A 15,154-nucleotide genomic window follows, 5' to 3' on the forward strand; every position below is an offset into this window, starting at 1 on the left:
CTCCGTACCCTGTCACGCACAGAGCAGGGCCCATCAGGGGGTTGGGGAGCTCCCCCCTGTCACTCACAGAGTAGGACCAATAGGGGAGTTGGTGCACCGCCCCCTGTCACACACAGAGCAGGGCAGATCAGGGGGTTGGGGCACCGCCCTCTATCACCCATAGAGCAGGGCCGATCAGGGGATTGGGGCACCGCCACTCTCACACTCAGGGCAGGGCCTATGGGGAGGTTATGGCTCTACCCCATCACACACAGAGCAGGGCCTGTGGGGGGGAGGGGGCGGGGGGCGCCGCAGCCTGTCACACACAGAGCAGGGCGGATAGGGAGGTTGTGGCCCCACCCCCTGTCACACACAGAGCCGCAGGGCAATCAGAGGGTTTGGGCACTGCCCCCTGTCACGCTGATCCCGGTGCTGGGAGGCATATTACCCTTTTACTATATAGGATAGAGGCCTGGTGCATGGGTGGGGCTGGCTGGTTTACCCTGAAGGGTGTCCTGGATCAGGGTGGGGGTCCCCACTGGGGTGCCTGGCCAGTCTGGGTGAGAGGCTGAGGGCTGAAGCTCCCAACTGCTCCTTTTTTTCTTTTCTTTTTTTTTATTCTGGGTCAGCTTTAGCTCTGAGGCTGCTGAAAGCAGGTATCTGGTTTGTTTAGGTTCTATAATCGAAACAATGTATAACTCCAGCTCTGAGATCCTGGTTCACTGAAAGCAGGTTTCTGGGGTTTTGTTTAGCTTCTATATTTGTTACAATGTTTCAAACTGGAGGCTCAGAGGCCGTCAAGGCAGGTGGGGAACATTGGTTTCCTCTGTCACTGAAGCAAGCAAGCCTCATGTTAGTTTCAAGCTGCCTGGCTGCCAGCCGCCATCTTGGCTGGCAGTTAATTTGCATATCACCCTGATTAGCCAATGGGAAGGGTAGCGGTCGTACGCTAATTACCATGTTTCTCTTTTATTAGATAGGACTAGAGGCCCGGTGCACAAAAATTTGTGCACTCGGGGGGAGAGGGGTCCCTCAGCCCAGCCTGTGCCCTCTCACAGTCTGGGACCCCTCGGGGGATGACCACTTGCTGGCTTAGGCCTGCTCCCCTGGGGATTGGGCCTAAGCTGGCAATCAGACATCCCTCTGGCAGCCTAGCAGCCCTCAAGGGATGTCCATTTGCCAGCGGGGAGCAGACCTAAGCTGCAGTCGGACATCCTTAGCGCTGCTGAGGAGGCAGGAGAGGCTCCCACCACCACCGCTGTACTGGCAGCCATCAGCCTGGCTTGTGGCTGAGCAGAGCTCTCCCATGTGGGAGCTCCCTGACCACCAGAGGGCAGCTCCTGCATTAAGCGTCTGCCCCCTGGTGGCCAGTGTGTGTCATAGTGACCAGTCATTCCCAGTCCTTCTGCTGTTAGGGTCAGTTTGCATATTACCCTCTTACTATATAGGATAGAGGCCTGGTGCACGGGTGGGGGCCAGCTGGTTTGCCCTGAAGGGTGTCCCGGATCAGGGTGGGGGTCCCACTGGGGTGCCTGGCCAGCCTAGATGAGGGGCTGAGGGCCGTTTTCAGGCCGGCTGGCAACTGAAGCTCCCAGCCTCTCCTTTTTTTCTTTCTTTTTTATTCTGGGATTTATTTACCGTCTATAATTGAAACTTTGTTGCTTCTGGAGCTCAGAGCTGGGCCGCAGCAGGTGGGGAACCTTGGCTTCCTCCATCACTGGAGCAAGCAAGCCTCCTGTTCGCTTCAGCTGCCTGGCTGCCGGCCGCCATCTTGGTTGGGTTAATTTGCATATCTCGCTGATTAGCCAATGGGAGGCATAGCGAAGGTACAGTCAATTACCATGTTTGTCTATTATTAAATAGGACTAGTATAGATAGATAGATAGATAGATAGATGATAGATAGATAATTAACATATAACATTGTATTAGTTTTAGGTGTACCACATAATTGAAAACTGATGACTATAATAAGTTTAGTTAACATCTATCATCACACATAGCTATAATTTTTTTTTCTTGTGATGAGAACTTATAAAATTTACTCTCTTGGCAACTTTTAAATATGTAATGCAATATTATTAACTACAGTTACCATACTGTACATTATATCCCCAGGAATTATTTATTTTATAACTGGAAGTTTTTATTTTATTTTATTTTTATTTTTTTTTAATATATTTTATTGATTTTTTACAGAGAGGAAGGGAGAGGGGTAGAGAGTTAGAAACGTCGATGAACAAGAAACATCGATCAGCTGCCTCCTGCACGCCCCCTACTGGGGATGTGCCCGCAACCAAGGTACATGCCCTTGACCGGAATCGAACCTGGAACCCTTCAGTCCACAGACCGACACTCTATCCTCTGAGCCAAACGGTGCTGGGGTCCAACCCCAGCGGGTCCAGGGGTCCCCAAAGGTGTGGACGGAGTAGGCGAAGAAGTAATGACATGGAGACGGAGTTCAGTTGATCAGCAGCCTAGCCAGGATCTCCAGCCAAGATCTCCAGCCAAGTTCTGGTCTGGATCTCCAGAGAGGTTCTGCTTAGGATCTCCAGCCAGGTTCTGTGTCCATGTTCTCTTGCTAGGTTCTCCAGATTCTCCAGCCAGGTTCTGTAGCCATGTTCCCTCGCTAGATTCTCCAGCCAGGTTCTGTCCAGGTTCTTCAGCCAGGTTCAGTCACCAGGTTCTAGTCAGGTTCTCTTGCCAATTTCTGTAGTCAGGTTCAGTCCAGGATCTTTTGCCATGTTCTCTCGCTAGGTTCTGTCTCTAGGTTCTGAGGCCAGTTTCTGTCCAGGATCTTTTGCCATGTTCTCTCCAGCGAAGTTCTTCTGTCTCTAGAGAACGTTCTGTGTAGGTTCTGTGCCAATTTCTGTCTCTCTCTCTGTCTCCTTCTCTCTCTCTGTCTCCTTCTCTCTCTCTCTCTCCCTCTCTCCCTCTCTCTCTCTCTCTCTCTCTCTCTCTCTCTCTCTCTCTCTCTCTCTGTCTTCTAAGTCCTGTGTTCCAAGTTCTGTGTCTTGCTGTCTTATTACATCTGTATTTATACCAGTTGATTTAATCCTATCAATCTCTATTACAAAGGTTAGGGCGTTTCTTATCTCCATTCCAGGGAGTAAAGATTATGTAGCTTAAGCATGATTATTCATAGTTAAAGTGATTAATTACCCGCCTGGCACTTAGTTGAGGGGTTTTATTCCCTCCCTAACTTCAGGGGAAAATCCCTACCTGGGGAAACAACCTTTCTAGGAGAGGCATCCCCTCCCTGACTTCAGGGAAAAGTTCCTACCTGGGGAAACAACCTTCCTCAGAGAGGAGACCTTGGTTAAAACACACAGTGCCAAGAAGGTGAGCGAACATTTTAAGAACAGTATGCCATATATGCCAGGTCCTTTGAAACAGCAAGGATGGACCGGCTCCCGGCAAAACGGGTTAGGGCAAAGTTTTTATTTTTTTACTGTCTTCACCCATTTCATGCACACACATCCCTCCCTCTGGCAACCACCAATCTGTTCTCTATCAATGAGTTTGTGTGTGTGTGTGTGTGTGTGTGTGTGTGTGTGTGTATCTGTGTTTCTGTGTGGTTTTGTTTTTGTTTTAGATTTCTTGTATAAGTGAAATCATTTGGTATTTGTCTTTCTCTGTCAAACTCATTTTACTTAGCATAATACCTTCAAGGTTCATCCATGTTGTTGCAAATGGCAGGATTTCCTTTTTATGCCTGAATAATAGTCCGCTATATGTATATATGCCACGTTTTCTTTATCCATTCATCTATTGGTGGACACCTACGTGGTTTACATGGTTTGACTATTGTAAGCAATGCAGCAATGAACATGGGGGTACAGTTCACATACATTTCCAATGCAGAGCAATTTAGTTTCACCTCAGCTTTCTACACCTGGGAACCACACCCCAAAGGCACAGGATAACAGTGGAATTTTGTTATTAAACAAAATATGTTTTCCATGTAGCTTATTAGAAAAGTACAGGTGTCAGAGGGGAGGGGAGAAGGGGGGCTGGGTGAAAAAAGGTAAAGGGATTGAGAAAAAAAAAACACTTCATAGACAGACAACAGTATGGTAATAACCAGAGGGAAAGGAGATGGGAGGGAAGGTAGGAAAGTGTCAAAGGGGTCTAAATGGTGATGGAAGGAGACTTGACTTGGGGTAGTGAACACACAGTACAATATACAGATGACATCACTTGGGTTCCAGGGTTTTAAACTCATAATGATGGTGTTCCCTTCCTCTCAATAAATTTGGGCATTTAATTAACATTTTTTAAAATAAAAAGAATATATATCTTGCAACCTCTCTGCAGGGTAATGCAGGGACATAGCCACAGGTACAAATACACAGAGGGCCCTGGAGCCTCCTGGGTTCGTGAAAATGGGGAAGTGGCACGTGATCAGCAGGAAGTGCACACATCAGCTGCAGAGACCGTCCTGATTCCCAATCCAGCTCTGCTCCATCCCAGCCGAGGGAAGCACCCAGGCCTGGTTCTCACCTGTGAAATGGGAATGATGTGCTGGGCTGGCTCCCAGTCGGCAAGGGCTGGGTGGCAGGCTGACTCTGACTTTCTGCAGTAACAGGAACGGGCCAGCAGAGGGCGACAGCCTTTGCCGACTCCCAAGGCAGGCAGCTGGGCTTGGCGGAAACCACACCTGGTTCCCCTTCAGAAGGGGCAAGGGGGAGGCTGAAGGATGGCTTTGGGTCCAGGTGGGCATCCAGCGGCCCTGGGAGGCTTGTTCTGCCTCCCACTCTGCAGACGGGTTCCCTCTGGTGGCCGCACTGCGCAGGCTGAGCCCTCCAGGAGCTGGACGTCAGCACAGACTGGGTGCTCTCTGCATTTCCTCCGGTGTGGGGGAGAGAGGAGGGGTGGAGAGCCCACCTGGTGTCTGCACCCCATCTGCCTAAAAGGGTCAACCCCCCGGCCCCTCCCAGACTAGTTTGAGGACCCCGGGGCTGCAGGCAGGACCTGGGGAACTGGTGACCGGCTGGGGCCCGGGCTCAGCAGGTCCCTGGAGCTGCAGGGGAGCGCTGAGGGTGCCTGTGCTGAACGGGGCCCAGGGGATGAGAGATGCTGCCACGGAGCTGGGGTGGCAGCGGGGACTTGGACCAGGAGGCGCCGGGGCAGAGCCACGTCTCACAGAGCGAATGCGGGAAGTCTGCTGGTTTGCAGACCCCGAATCAATTTCATTTCGAGGTAAAACAAAACCTGCTGGAGAGGCAGGCGGTGTAAGCCAGACGGGAAAAATCATGGCACTTTGTAACCTAAGCCACAGACAGCGAGGGGAGGCGCGATGTTCTCCACGCAAGGCCCTCGCCCCAATTCAGCGGGACCCCGCCAACCGCCAAGGTTCCCGGCTGGGAGGGACCTTGGGACAAAGCTGGCAGCCGCCCAGAGGCACTGGTGCCATGACAGGGCCCCTGCTGCTCTGGGGGAGGAGGGGGTGAGGCGAAGGGTGAAGCCCATCCGAGCAAATGGCCGCAGGGTGAAGGGCCCTTTCCCAGAGGTCACAGGGCAAGGAGACAGAGGCTCTGGGCAGCGGAGGGTTGCATTTTCAGCTCTGTCCTTTAAGAGGGCACGTGAGGATGGAGGAGAGGCCACGTGAAGACGAGGGGAGATGGAAGGGATGGGGCCTGGAGCCCCCAGAAGCTGACCAGGCAGGAAGGACCCTGCCCTGGAGCCCTCCGAGGGAGCACAGCCCTAGACGCCCTGATTTCAGATTCTGGCACCCAGATGGGGAGAGCCCTTGTTCCTGTTGGTTTAGGCCAGTCTGTAGTCATGGGAGCAGCAGCCTCAGGAAATAGGCCCCTCTTTTGGGGCTTTGACCGGGTTCTGGGAACAGCTGAGCCCTGTGCTCCGAGGCAGGGGAGGAAACCCCCCCACCTCCCCCGCACCCCACCCCCCGCCTCCCGCCAGACCTCTCACTGCAGGGCTCACAGGGAGACCCATCCCTGTGTCCGTGCCTCCGCCCTGTCTCCTGCTCCCTGGGGCTCCTCCGCAGTGACAGTGCAGTGGGCACACCAGGCAGGCTGCTTGGTGGAAGGAAGTACAGGCCATGTGGCTCAGGGACTCCCCACCGCCTTGCCCAGGCCCCAGCTGCAGGATGATGCAGGGCACTCCCCAGACCCGCCTTTACCTCCCTCCCAGGCCTTCCCCTAAGGCAGCGGTTCTCAACCTGTGGGTCGCGACCCCTTTGGGGGGTCGAACAACCCTTTCACAGGGGTCGCCTAAGACCATCGGAAAACACATATATAATTACATATTGTTTTTGTGATTAATCACTATGCTTTAATTATGTTCAATTTGTAACAATGTAATTGGGGGTCACCACAACATGAGGAACTGTATTAAAGGGTCACAGCATTAGGAAGGCTGAGAACCACTGTCTTAGGTGGTGGCCTTTGTTGGTTTCAAGAATATTTGGCAGGTGGAAGGGAAGGATATTAAATTGTTAAAGACGTCAGGCTGAGGGCTGAATGTCTGCATCTGGAGGAGAATCTAGACTGCTTTACCCCTCAGAAAGCCACAACACTGAGGGGGGCCCGTGGCAGAATAACACACGCTGGAGGTGCGGGCCCATGGGCATGTGGGTGGCCATGGGTTTCAGCAGAGGCACCAAGCTGTACAGCATCTGCTCTCAAAGCCACACAGTACATAGTATAAGCTTAAGGATGAGCAAGGTTACCTATAAGTCACTCAATGGCATGCCCTAGCTTTCAGATAGAAGCCTCCATATAGGACTGTTTAATGCAGAGAATAAACACACATCCAGCAATCCTATGCTTCCCTTACAGCAGTGGTTCTCAACCTTCTGGCCCTTTAGATACAGTTCCTCATGTTGTGACCCAACCATAAAATTATTTTCGTTGCTACTTCATAACTGTAATGTTGCTACTGTTATGAATCGTAATGTAAACATCTGATATGCAGGATGGTCTTAGGCGACCCCTGTGAAAGGGTCGCTCGACCGCCAAAGGGGTCGCGACCCACAGGTTGAGAACCGCTGCCTTAGAGTCTTTTCTCCCATCTTCTCTCCTCCCTCAGTCCCTAGACCTTCAAATTTTATTCTCTCTCCTTCCTCTTCAGAGCATCTGATGAAAAACATCTCCCTGCTTCCTCCGTGCCCTGCCTACCGTGACTATCAGACCACTACCAGGGAACAAACTCTTCGTCGTTAGCCAGTATATTTAACATCCTATTCTGATGTATTTTCCTTTGGACAACTTCATCTAAGTCCAGATGTTCCCAAAGGCAGGGGTGAGGGATTTTAAAAAGGAGACACTGGCGGGGAGCCCGGACTTACGTTTGTACGACCCGCAATGTTCGCCTCATTGCTCATCTTTTTGTTTTTCTTGATTGAAATAAAATAGACATGGTGCATCTGAGATGCTGAGGCTGATATCAGGACCTCTAGTTTTAAATTTGAAGAACAAAAATCAGCACACTTTCCCCTCAATAATTACCCCTGTAGGTTCGTTTAGGCCCTATTTCAGCATTTCCTCAACCTGCCCACTTACAGTGCATATCAAGTCTTTTTGGTCTGGCCTATAATGACCCAGAAATGGCTGGTGTGGTGGGAATGCTTCCTGTTTTATGTCTTAATAGTCAGCTGTGACTATTAAGTTACTAAGATTTACAATCAAACTGGTCTTAAGATGGCTGTGGGGCAGCTGGCTCCTGACCAAAGAAAAGATGTGGAGTGGGCTGCTACCTCCTGGCCCAAATGAAAGTGCTGTTGAGTTTAATGCTGCAGAAAGACACATGAGAGAACTCTGAACTTAACTTCCAGGAAGATAAAGAAGATGGGACCATTACAAAAACAGAGATCTCAGATTTCCCTACAAATGGACCAAAAACTGAAGCAGAGGTGAATGCAAATCCATATAAAGAGTTTCCTTCTGGAATTCCCTTACATATGTGGGGTAAATTTCAAGAATTTAATTAAAAACACTCTGAACAGGGGGATGAGAGCATGAGGGGTGGGGGAGGATGGGGGTTTAATTGGGGGGGGGGGGGTGGAATGAGGACACATTTGCAATACCTTAACTAATAAAGAATTTAAAAAAAACCACTCTGAACAGAAAATCTCAACTTCAAGATTCAGAAGGAAAAATAGAAAACACCCCAGAAATGGTGAATTGAAGAACAAAGAAGAATTTCACAGTGAACAGTCTTCATGTGGAACCCAGCAGAAGGAGCTTACTCAGTATTTTGGAGTCAATGACAGGTTTAAATCCCCTGTTAAGAGGAAAAAAAATTGAGCCCTAGACAGTGTTGCTCAGTGGTTAGACTGCCAGCCCACACACACACACACACACACACACACACACACACACACACACAGGTCGCAGGTTTGATTCCCAGTCAAGGGCACATATCTGAGTTTCAGGTTTGATCCCTGGTCCCAGTAAGGGAGTGTGTGGGAGGCAACCAAATGATGTGTCTCTCTCTCTGTCTCTCGAAAGAAAGGAAGAAAGAATAAAAGAAAGAATAAAAGAAAGAAAGAAAGAAAGAAAGAAAGAAAGAAAGAAAGAAAGAAAGAAAGAAAGAAAGAGGAAAAGAAAAGAGAAGAAAAGAAAAGAAAAGAGAAAGGAAAGGAAAGGAAGGAAGGAAGGAAGGAAGGAAGGAAGGAAGGAAGGAAGGAAAGGGAGGGAGGGAGAGAGGGAGGGAGGGAGAGAGGGAGGGAGGGAGGGAGAGAGAAAAGAAAAGAAAAAGAAAAGAAAAGAAAAGAAAAGAAAAGAAAAGAAAAGAAAAGAAAAGAAAAGAAAAGAAAAGAAAAGAAAACATTGAGAAGTCGGGCCTTGAAAGGAGCATAGTCCAGGCTGTGGAAGAGTGGACTATTGAGAAGGCTGAGGAACTCAGCAGCTAGCTAGCTACCCATGAGCTTGGTGTAAAATTTCCAAAGAGATTGCCTGCCATAACTTTGTAAAAGCCAAAAAGGAAGCTGAAAATTCACAGGTTGCTCAAAAAAAAAAAAAGAAGAAGAAACTTGCATGTGGATTTGAAGCAAAGAAGAGATTGGAAACCAAAAGCAAATGGGATACATATAACTTGCCAGAGTTCTCCAACTCATTGTGTCTTTTATTGAGTTTTTGCTTGAGTCTTCAATTGCTCAATTCACTGAAGTGGAAATTCATAGAAGTGGAAGAAATAAGCATAAAATTTAGGGGTTGATTGTCAGTCTTTTTCTAAAGAGTTCATCCTATTGAAGTGACTGGAAAAGAGTGTTCTGTTATTTGTATCAGGGTGTCCCAAAATTCACGCAAGAAGTAATTTTGATAGAAAACACAGGTTTATAATTAAAAATTGTAAATTTTTATTGATTCATAAAGTATACAGTATAGGGTTATGTATGGGATAGCACATAGGGTAAATGGCCTCCACGGCTTTGCTGGCACATACGCAAAGCCGTGGTCTTCATTGGTCTTCATTGTCCCTGCTCCTGGGCCATAATTGGTACTTGGTAATGCTTATCAAATTGAAGGGATTGAAATCAAAGGGCAACAGATATTAGCATCTGATTCAATAAACTAAGTAAAATTAGGCTTTTATTTTTTTGTTGTTGTTGTTGTTAATGCTCACGCAAAATTCAAATCTCGAGTGAATTTTGGGACACCCTATACAAGGAATCCAAGCACACATAGGGAGTGGGATAGACTCCTCACACACAGGACCCAAGACAGGCATGTCCCCGCAGCCTCTGCCTCCTCTTTCATTTCCCGTGTCCACTTCCTTAGAGCCTTTAGTGACCCTGCAGGCAGGCCTCACCAGTCGGCTCCTGTGGAGGCCTTGCCAGAGTGGCCTCCTTTGAGGCCTGTCTGGTTGGGAGCCCATGCTCAGCCTGTCCCAGTGCCAGCGCTTGCCCGCTCCGCCCTACTGTCCAATGTGGATGGCCATTTCAGTTGAGTGGGAGGCACTATGGCAACATCAGATGTAGCAGGAGACACGTGTGATAAGGGGAGCCACAGCTCATAAGTCCCCAGTCTTCCGGGGCCTGGGTTGTGGAAAGATCCAAAACATGGTCCAGCAAATAGGAGTCGGTGGGAGGGAAGGATTTGAGGGAAAGGAAGAAACCTATTGTCTTGGGTTCACTCTGCTGGCATGGCATTTAGAACCGGTTTTATTTTATCTGCTTTCATTTGAATTAGACATTGTACTCATTCAAGCAGTAAAATGGGAACATTAGTCTTAGACCCACGTTGCCTGAAAAGTGTGGTCATGTGTCCTCTTCATCTGGTCACAGCAAAATAAGGATTGTTTTTGGATCAGTAATAACTTCGATTCCTGGAGCTTTGACATATGCATTTACTACGCCTGGGATGCCTGAATTAGATTAGTAATGTAAATGTCAGTGACTGTTAACTGAGATTAATATGTTCCAGGCCATCCGTATGGCATGAATGTAACTATGATTTATCAAGTACCTCAGGCTAAAACAGCTCATGGAAGATCAGTCATTTTGAACGTCATGGCACTGGTTCTGAAAGTATGGTTCGTGGTGCGTTCTTGTTTAGGAGCCCTCAAGATGTTTCTGATTTTCAGCAGAACACTCTATTTCTTTCACCAAAAACAGAGTTTGAATATAATCTCAAGTTTGCTGTAATTAGTCCCGAGTACCAAGTTAGATACCTTGGCCCACACTATAAATCAGAAGTTAAACATGGCTCTCCAACTGATCATTAATCTCAAACTCCATATTTTAAACACACATATTGTTAGTGAACAGCTAAGGGAGGGGCAAGCCAAGGACATGAATAAAATGTTACCTGAACTTGGAGTAACAGTGCAGAACCTCACATTTAAAATCTTATTGATTTCCCTAATACCATTTTTAAAAATATTTTTAAAATATAGAATTTAGAGAGAAAGAAAGGAGAGAGAGAGAGAAACATCAACATCAATCAGCTGCCTCTTGCACCCTCCTCCACTGGGGATTGAGCCCACAACCCCGCATGTTCCCTGACTGGGAATGGTGCATGGGATGATGCTCAACCCACTGAGCCACACAGGCCAGGCTCCCCTGATACCTTTTGTCTTGAATGTTATCTAGATATTTTAATATCTTATTGTTTACTATGATACAACAAGTTTGAATTCTTAAAATATGAAGATTAAATTTCAAAATATCCAAATGTTCATTTGTCAGGTAAAGATATCACTTTTGAAAATGTACTTCTTGCCCAGCCAGTGTGGCTCAGTGGTTGAGCATCAACCTATGAACTAGGAAGTCATAGTTCAATTCCCAGTCAGGGCATATGCCCTGGTTGCAGTCTCGATTTCCAGTGGGGAGCGTGCAGGAGGCATCCGATCAGTGATTCTCTCTCATTATTGATGTTTCTATTTCTCCCTCTCCTTTCCTCTCTGAAATCATAAAAATATACTTAAATTTTTTAAAAATGTATGTCTTGCTAAACTATAAAGAAGTATTGTATGAGGTTGATATTTAAATACGATTCAGCCCTGGCCAGTTTTGCTCAGTGGATAGAACGTTGTCCTGAGGACTGAAAGGTCCCAGGTTTGATTCCAGTCAAGGTCACGTACCTCGGTTGCAGGCTTGATCCCTGGCCCTAGTCTGGGCGCATGCAGGAGGCAACCAATCAATGGATCTCTCTCATCGTTGATGTTTCTCTCTCTCTCTCTCTCCCTCTCCCTTTCTCTCTGAAATCAATAAAAATATATTTTAAAAAATAAATATGATTCAAATTGTGTATCTTTTTTAAGAAATAAAGTTTAGCCGAAACCGGTTTGGCTCAGTGGATAGAGCGTCGGCCTGCGGACTGAAGGGTCCCGGGTTCGATTCCCGTCAGGGGCATGTACCTGGGTTTCGGGCACATCCCCAGTGGGAGGTGTGCAGGAGGCAGCTGATCGATGTTTCTCTCTCATTGATGTTTCTGACTCTCTATCTCTCTCCCTTCCTCTCTGTAAAAAATCAATAAAATATATTCAAAAACAAAACAAACAAAAAAATTCAACCTCTTTAAAAAAAAAAGAAAAAGAAAGTTTAGAAAGCCAAATAAATAAATAAATTAATTAATTAAATAAATAAATAACTAAAAACAGATAAAATCAAACTAGTTATTTGCATCTGAGCACTCTAGACCTTTTTATGTTGAAGATATGCTTAAAAATATCTGATGATTATTTCAAACCAAGAAACTACTTTTTTTTTCCAAAAATTAAAATAAAATTATTTCTCCCAGTACAAAAGAAGAATCTTCCCCATAAATTTGCAATTTTCACGGAGAGCAACAGGCACAGATTTCTGGCAGTTAAAGGACAGTCTCTTCTTTTTTTTTTTTTTTAATGTTTCCAGCCTCACTAACAAGAAAAGCTATATGCTAATGAATTTGATTGTGGATCAGAGGAAAAGAAAGAAATTCAGGATGACTTTTTGTGTCCCAGCTTGAGCAGCCAGGTGGAAAGTGGCACCACTCAATAAAATGGAGAGGGCCGGAGGTGGGTGTGAGAATGGGTTTTGAGAAAATCTAAAGCTCTCTTTGGACTTGTCAACTTTGAGATGACAATAAGATATCCAAGGGAAAGGTCAGGAAAGCAGATGTCAAGAGTTTTTAGGTCAAAGGAGAGACTCAGGTTGAAAACACAAATTTAGGGTTTATTGTTCATATTTTTTATCTCTTCTTAAAGAATACCCTTCAACATTTCATGTAATACTGGTTTGGTAGCTTTTTCTTGTCTATGAAGCCTTTTATCTGACCTTCAATTCTAAATGATAGCTTTGCTGGGTAGGTGTTGGTTGTAGGTTCTTGCTATTCATCACTTTAAATATTTCTTGCCACCCCCTCTGGCCTGCAATGTTTCTGTTGAGAAATCAGCTGACAGTTGTATGGGCGCTCCCTTGTAGGTAACTAACTGCTTTTCTCTTGCTGCTTTTAAGATTCTCTCTTTTTCTTTAATCTTTGGCATTTTAATTGTGTAGTAGGTGTCCTGTAGGGCCCAGTGGCTCAGCCTCCCCAGTCACATGAGCTGGGCACTCTAGATGCACCCCTGTGTGGGCTGTGAGCACTCTCTTATTGTAGTTGAGCCTTGATTGCTGTTGACATCACTGGGAGTAATTGACCCCCAGGCCAATTAGACAATTGAGCACTAGCTGTGACTATAGTGGAAGAGCTGCTATGCAGGAGACAGCCCTATGGAGCAAAACTTGCTTTAGTGGGGCTTTGGTGCTCACTGAGTCTGCCCCTTGAGTGTGTCACTCATGGATCTGTAGAGTTGTAATCTGGCATGGTCTGAAGCTGTCTACCAGATCACAGTGCCATGAAAAGTGGACAGAGCAAGTCTCTCTCAACCCCGCTCCCCTCCTCAACTCCCATCCTGCCATGAGCTGATGTTCTTGGCTGAACCTCTGAGAAGGCAGTGCAAGTCAGCATGTCCTTAAAAAATGATTCAAAGATGACAGCCATTTCCTTTAGAATACCAGAAGATAGTCTATTTCTAAAGAAATTCAGATAACTCTTAAGCAGTTTCCTGGAAATGATTTTCAGTTCAGAGTCAGCCCTTGGAAGTTGACTGTTAGTGATCCACATCATTAACACTGAGTTCACTTTAGTGCTCTGAAGGACACAAATGAGGGAGGTTTTCTTGTGTCTAGCCCTCTCCCTGACCCCATCCACTTATTTACCTGGACATTATCACCCTCCAAATCTGGACAGTGATGATCCAACAGTTTTACTTTCCCCAAATAGTTACCCTTCAATAGGGACCCCCAGCAGAAATCATTCCCCTCACCCCCAAATGAGGGAAGCTCTCCAAAAGGTTTGTTCTGAAATTCTACTTGAATGGCTAAATTCAAGGGCACCTCTGTGTCTACAGATTAGTTGATCTCTCACTTTAAAAAAAAATTAAATTTAAAAAAATTCAATTACGTTTACAATCAATATTATTTTTCTGGTTTTTATTGCCCGAAGTTACAGGACTTCTCTTCACAGCACTGGAACCCTGGGCTGAGGGATCTGGTGTGTGGCTGGGACCCCTTGTCCCTCACAGGAGTCCTCCACAGCCTAGATATCCCTCCTGATAAAAAAAAAAAAACCAAAAAACAAAAAAAACTCCCCACATTGGTGTCAGACCAATCCATTCAGTGCTTCTGCACTTCCTACCAGTCTCATGTGCTCTCTTCTTTACTTTTCTAGTTGTAGGACTTCCATTCAGCCATCACAGTTCAGACAGTTCTGAATGGTGGTTGTTCTGTATTTTAGTTATAATTGTGGGAGGCAGTGAGTACCAGCATTTACCTACACAGCAATCTTGGTTATTTCTCCTTGTTTCTTTTTTTTTTTTTAATTAAATCTTTATTGTTCAGATTATTACATTTGTTCCTCATTTTTCCCCCCACAACTCCCCTCCACCCAGTTCCCACCCCACCCTCCGCCCAAAATACAACACAACAAGGCACCACATACCAGGCACTGAACACAAATATATTCACAATATTAATAACCCCCAATAAAGGTGACCACCTGAATTAAGAGAATTAGGGGATAAGGAAGAAAGAAGAGAAAAAGAGAAAAAAGAAAAAAGAAAAGAAAAGAAAAGTAGGAGGAAAAAAAGGAGTTCAAAAATGAAATTGGGAAAAAGGAGGGGGGAAAAAAAGAGAAGAAAAAAAAAGAACGAAAAGAGAGAATGAAGTAGAAGAGGGGAAGAGATTATTTATATGAGGAGAAAACTCCAATAGAACCGCCACTAATCCCAACAAATTCCAGCAACAGCTCCCTGGAGATGAATGCAAACTAGAAACAACCAATAATATCAAGAGAGGCAAGGGAAAACAGAAGCACAAAGATAACGGGGGGATGGGGGGGTGAGGGGAGGGGAAAAACCAGCAGAAAAAAATAAAAAGCAAAAGCAAAACAACCTCACAACCAGTCCTAAAAACACACACACACACACAGACACAAAAACAAACAACAAACAAACAAAAAAAACAAAACAAAAAACAATGTACTCAACAATCAAGCAAACAGCAACAAAACAATAGAAAGATAAAAGAAGAAAAAAAATTTTGGATAGTGAAGAAAGATAAGGCATATGTGTATAAGGATTTAGAGCAGTGGATTGGAAATAGGATATATAAGTAGAGTGAAATTTTGACAGGAGGTAAACAGAAGGAATAGGGAAAATCTAAAGCAGGAATAGGGTAAGAGAAACAGGAC

The 15,154-nt window shown here is 45.9% G+C and overlaps 1 pseudogene across 1 annotated transcript; it reads left to right on the top strand.

Annotated features, from left to right (window-relative positions):
• The first annotated feature begins 7,676 nt into the window (after positions 1-7,676).
• Positions 7,677-9,034, top strand: LOC308534100 (protein FAM204A-like; annotated as a pseudogene). Its single transcript has 3 exons — positions 7,677-7,924; positions 8,040-8,224; positions 8,755-9,034. The product of its transcript is annotated as a protein FAM204A-like (transcript).
• The last annotated feature ends 6,120 nt before the right edge of the window (positions 9,035-15,154 follow it).

This window comes from Myotis nattereri (assembly GCF_964212035.1).
Source record: "Myotis nattereri genome assembly, chromosome: 1".
Classification (NCBI taxonomy): Eukaryota; Metazoa; Chordata; class Mammalia; order Chiroptera; family Vespertilionidae; genus Myotis; species Myotis nattereri.